Source organism: Solanum verrucosum, unplaced genomic scaffold, assembly GCF_900185275.1.
Source record: "Solanum verrucosum unplaced genomic scaffold, falcon-dt-bn FXZP01000062.1, whole genome shotgun sequence".
In the NCBI taxonomy this organism is placed as follows: Eukaryota; Viridiplantae; Streptophyta; class Magnoliopsida; order Solanales; family Solanaceae; genus Solanum; species Solanum verrucosum.
Window position 1 is genome coordinate 5,757,499 of NW_026020477.1, and position 6,006 is coordinate 5,763,504.

The window sequence follows — 6,006 nt, forward strand, 5'->3', positions numbered from 1 at the left end:
TAACCGACAACCACCATTATGAGCCAAAATGGTGATACGTCTTGCCCAAGCTGCCAGAACTGTCATATACTTTGCCGTCATACAGAACGCCTTAACTAAGTGGATCCACCAGTCTATGTTAAAAATCAACTTAAGGAGTCATCTAAAAAGTATGATACTTTACTACCGATGACGTCTACATGGTTTATGGAAACTTGAGTTAATATGAACTCACATCCCCATATCAGTGCTCAATAATACTCCCAAAATATACTTGGCTCATATGATTTAAAATCAAAACTTATTTCTTTGGTTTGAGATAATTAGTGAAAACTTTAGCTTAAAAGCTCTCTTGGAAATCGGTGTTTCCCTTTCTTGCTCAAATGTGAAAACATTTTTAAACTCTGTGGGAATACATAGTCCCCATATACTTATTTGAAGAAATGAATTTCAATCTTTACTCTTTACTCCTTACTCAACTTGAACTTTAAGTCTTAAAACAAAGTTAAAACGTTTGTAAAAGACTTTTGAAAATTTTATAAACTTATCTTTGACATGCTTTTTAACTTTATGACTTGACTCTTAACTTTCCTTGAATTGAATTATGGATTCAAGGTTCATGATAGCATGTTAATGGATGGTTTCATGATATTTATATGTACCTAAGAGTGTTGGCATCAACTAGTAAACAAAGGTACATTGCTAAGGAACTAGTATGGAAAGTTGGGAAAGAATTGGGAAAAATTCGTGTCCCTAGCGCTCTAGGAGGCACGGGACGCAAGAGCACAAACTTCAGAGCTGAAGTTGTAGCGCTCTCGCTGGTGCATCGCCCGAGAGCCCAAACTTCAGACTCTAAAGTGGGGCGCTCTTAGAGGCGTGACGCCCCAAGCCCCTGCCTAGAAAATCCCTGATTTTTCTTGCTCGTTTTTCAACTCTAAACCCCTATTTCATCTTAGTTCTTTCCCCAAACACTTAAGATCGATTATACTTTCAATATATTCCAGATTCAACTCGAAAATACACCCAAAAACGTGAATCAAATCTCAAGAAAACTTCAACAACACAACCCACAAGGATTCAAACGTATGTCATCAAGAACTCAAAGGATTTACTTTCAAATCAATATAACTTTGCTGAATTGAATCATGTTAGGCACGTGGGTGAACTAACCCAACGCTATGTGATCTCACATACCTCGTAGGATTGAATCCTTGGCGAAATCCACAACCAAACGCGAACGTTTTTGACGATTCTTGATTTTTCTTGTCCTTTCTCCTCTTTTCTCTTATCTCCAATCCCTAGCGTATTTTGGTAAAAGCGTAATATGATCTAATTGTTTTTAGACCCTAACTTAATTACCAAAAATGAAATAAAACAATTGGGTAAGGAAGAGACTAAAATACCCTTCCAAAATCCGGATTGGACTTTCCTTATTCGAACAGCCCAACTTCCAAAGGGCATATCTTACTCATACAAACTCGGAATCGCGCAAACTCGGCGACGTTGGAAATATTATTCCAAGAGATTTCCTACCATATCTGGTAGTACACCTAACTCATCCTGAGCTAGGAGTTATGGCGATTTGAAGTTGACCAAAACTCAACTTATTCTAACTTAACAATATATCATGATTTTCATTCTTTACAAAAACGACTATTTCCAATTATGAACTCCTTCCTAGTTATTTCAATATGCGAGATGTTACAATATGTTTAAATTATGGGACATTAAGTGGAAAACTAACAAGGTATATTTCTCAGGAGAAAATATTGATGAAGAAGAGAATCAGAGATATAATGAAAGGAACATACATACATTAAAAAAAATACATACAAATATTTCATTTTATTCAATGTCACCTTAGTTTTTGTTTTGATAACAAAAATCATTGTATTTGTCCTGAATTTATCCATTGATTTTGGCAAAAGTACTAAAACATAGTTGACCTGATTCGATAGAGATTCCATATCTACACCCACATTTACACAAATGTTTGTATCAACATCGGTGTGATACCAAAAGAGAAGAATCCAAAATACTTAGCTAATGATATATATATATATATATATATGTGTGTGTGTGTATGAGTGAATACCTTAGGGGAATAGATACTCACACATTATGTTATTGTTGACTCAATAATCATGAATTATCTATTTATATATGACTAATGACACATGTGAAATCTTTTACGGTACTTTGAAAAGCAAATCGAAAGACTTATAAATGCTAGGTGTGACAGATTCTCAAAGCATTTATTTGTGTTGCCAAAGAAATTAATTATCTATGATCTCCTTTTTTATGGGATTTTTTTGTGAAATCCAATCAAAACTAGTTGTTAATAAACCTCCTGAGTATTATCAATATTTTAAAAAATAACTTCGTGAAATACGAAGGTTGTCGGTGGATTTATGATCAATTAGAGTCAGAGTTATTGCCACATGTCTTCTTTTCCTATTTTTAATAGTTACCTTCTTATGTATGATCATTAACTAGTCATAGTTAGGAGCAATGTTTTCAAAAACGTTTTTGGGGCGAGTCTTAAGACGAATCTCGGGGTGGGGTGTACAAACAATGCTCTGGGACGTAAATTAAAGACGTAGATCCATAGGGTGTAAGCCTCGAGCATAAAAACATAAGTCCTAGGCGAAAAAACGTAAGTCGTGGGCGTAAAAACGTAGGCCCGAGCGTTTTTAATTTTTTTTTTGAACTTTTTTTGCTTTAAATCATATTTTTTTATTGTTGGCGTAATGATATTTCTCAATAGTAATTATAATACTTATCTCAAATAAAAATCATAATATAATTTCTATATATTATAGGTTATTTATAAAAAAATATTTGTAAAATCATTGAAATGTTCACTTTTACTTATTTTATTAGTAATAAAACTATAAAATTGAATATACATGAGACTACGCTCCGCAGATCCATTGGACTTACGCCCCGTGTCTCAGGGCTTACGCCTCACCCCGTACTGTATAAAATGTCTCGCCTCACGCCCTCGCCTTTTAAAACACTGGTTAGGATTGTTAAAATGAGCCAAAAATTATAAGTATTTTGTTCGGGATTTTATGGGTTGAGATCAAATAATTTGAATTGGATCAATCTCAATCCATTTTAAAAGAATTTTCAATTGACTCAAATTTAATCTTCAATTTTAATTCGTTTTAAGATCCTTTATTTGCGTTGTTGTAATGTATGTTTCATATTGAAGGTATGAATTACTATCTATTTTATTGAAATTAACATAAAAAACAATATATTAAAATTATTGAGATTAATCAGGTCAAATTGGGCGGGTGATGACCAAACCTAATTTTTAGCTCATTTGAGCTCAAAGTAAATTTTAACGAATCTTATGACCCAATTAAATTTCTATTTTAATCTATTTGCATCTTTTAATATCTACAATTTTAACACAAACCGTATATGACCTTTGTGAGAATGAATTCAGGTACAATTAGAAATATGAATCAGAGAGGTGATCCCCAATTGTATTGCCAGCTTGTCTAGGAGAGCCTTGCAGAAGGTGGACAAGGACCAACATGGGTTATTGTGCACTGGTGGGAGTGCTTCACCCTTAATCTGTGGTCTCAGATTCGAACCATGGGATGGAGAAAATCATGTTGGACCCCACCCCGAAATGGGCCCTGCAGAGCGAGATTCAGATTTAGTCAGCGTTCCAATGTGGGCTCCGAACACCAGAATAGTGATTATACTAAGATAAGTTAGAGCGGAATGGATTTCTTGTTCTGTAATGCAGAGTATCTATAGTCTTATTTGTGATTGGAATGAGCTTGTTCACTTTAATGTTGGAGTTCAAGCTTTTAGGTTCCATAAAATATATATGTGAAAAACTATGCTATATTTATATGTTGATAGATACCCGAATCTCTTTTAAGTGCAGTATATCACTCACATCATTTTCTTGATCTGTTATTATTTAACATCTGAACATTAAGCCGTTGTTCCTGTTTCCCTGCTGACCGTTAGAGTGAGTGCACTTTACATAAAGTAAAGGCTCTAAGCTACGCTCCTTTGACTGATTGTTACCATCGGATCTCAGGTTCTCTATTGCTCAATGATATTCTACGATCAAGACAATTGGCTGAATCCCGTGAAACTATTTCATAAAAGTTCATTGATGATAAAGCGAGACTAAGTAATGCAGCTCCTACTTTCTTCCAAAGTAAGTGAAGTTCTCCACTACTTCATGTTTCCTCATAGCATCACCTATGAAAGTTTCTTATATCTATGCTTCTATTGAATAAGTTTTCTGATATATGACATTGAATTTTAACAATGCGGTACCGTTGTTGTATAGCTTCTTAATTACATTTTTCCTTTATTGTTGTGATATCATGTCATATTTCATCTGCAGTATTGTAAGTCCATTATCACATTCATATTGGAACTGAATCTTCTGTGTAACATCGTTTGAAACTAGGCAGTATTTATGATAAAAAAGATGTGCAAAGTCTAATACGAACAAGTATAAGTGAACAAATATGTATCATCACAAAAGAGAAGCACCAAACTTAATATTACAAGTCAAATTTGATCTAACAAAAAAGCCAGTTCCTAGTTTGTTAACTCTGATCCAACAGCTTCAAAAGTAAACAAAGGAGGAACTACTAACTATTCTAATGATAAAAAATATAATCTACATAAATTCATAAGACATATCATGAGTAGAGTCAGTGTATATGAAAGGGTATTGGTCCAAAGGTTGCATTGTCAAACTTGAACCAATATCATGAGTAGAGTCATTGTATATGACAGGGTATTGATCCATAGGATGTACTGTTAAACTTGAACCATTTCCATTCACCATATGTTGCATTGTTGAAGTTAAACCAATCTCATTATTCCCCATAGGCTGCATTGTCAAACTTGAACTAATTCCATTATTCCCCATGGGCTGCATTGTCGAACTTAAACTAACTCCATTATTTGCCATTGGCACATTGTCGAACTTGAACCAATTCCATCGTTTGCCAACCAGTTTTCAGCCTCATTCATCATAGAATAATTTGCATTGCAAAATTGATAATCCTCGTTAGAAAGAAGCCCATTATGCATCCCTGCTCCCATAGAATTCACACCACTAATTGGAATATTTGATTGAAAGAAGTTGTGATCGATGAAAGAATTCACAGTAGAAATAGGCTACAGAGTAGTATGGTTCATTAGTTCAGAGTAGTCCATATTTGTTTATGCGAAAGTGAGGAACTTTCAATATGAACATTCATGTTTTTCAACCATTCGAGTTTTCCTTTTGCCTTGTCCATCCTTTTCTCAATCTCCAACAAGATTATGTAATTCTTTTTTAGATAAATAGTCAAATCTTGAATCCCAAGTGGGATACTTTTCTACTATGATCTCAGCCTTTTTCTTTTCAACATTTTCGAAATAGTCAAATCTTCAATCCCAAGTGGGATCCTTTTCTACTTTGATCTCAGCCCTTTTCTTTTGATCATTTTGAAATAGTTGGACAAGGTCTTACCCCTTTTGCTTCGTCCTTGGAGTGGTTGGTTTTTGTAGAGATTTATTAGCTCTTTAATTTCATTTGGATCATTCGGCCACATTTGATCATTTTGACAATTAGTATTTCCTTCATATATGATCATGCATGCTTTGATGTCACAAAGTATTGAGAGTTCTGAAATTTTCTTGACCAAGCCAGCCTTCCGTTTTACTAAAGTGTTCATCCTCTTCTTGTGATCTTGAATAAGTTCCACTTTTATTTTTGATCTTCCCATTTTGCCTGCACTTCAACAAAATACACATACCGATTTATTATTAGTAGTAGAATAAAGAAAGCAGGCACCGTATTAATCGACCAAAAAAACAAATGAATGTATTTATCAGATTGGTGATGAATAGAATTAAGCTTCAAAATCAGGAGGAGGAGTAATTTATATGAATTACTCAATTTATAAAAACTATACTAATAGGAATTACTCAATTTATAGGTGTTGGAATGTATGCGTCCACCAGTTACGATAGGACCAAGTCCTCAAC

General features: G+C 34.1%; 1 pseudogene; it reads right to left on the reverse strand.

Moving 5' to 3' along the window:
• Positions 1-4,645: 4,645 nt before the first annotated feature.
• Positions 4,646-5,768, reverse strand: LOC125809418 (agamous-like MADS-box protein AGL11; annotated as a pseudogene).
• Positions 5,769-6,006: the final 238 nt, after the last annotated feature.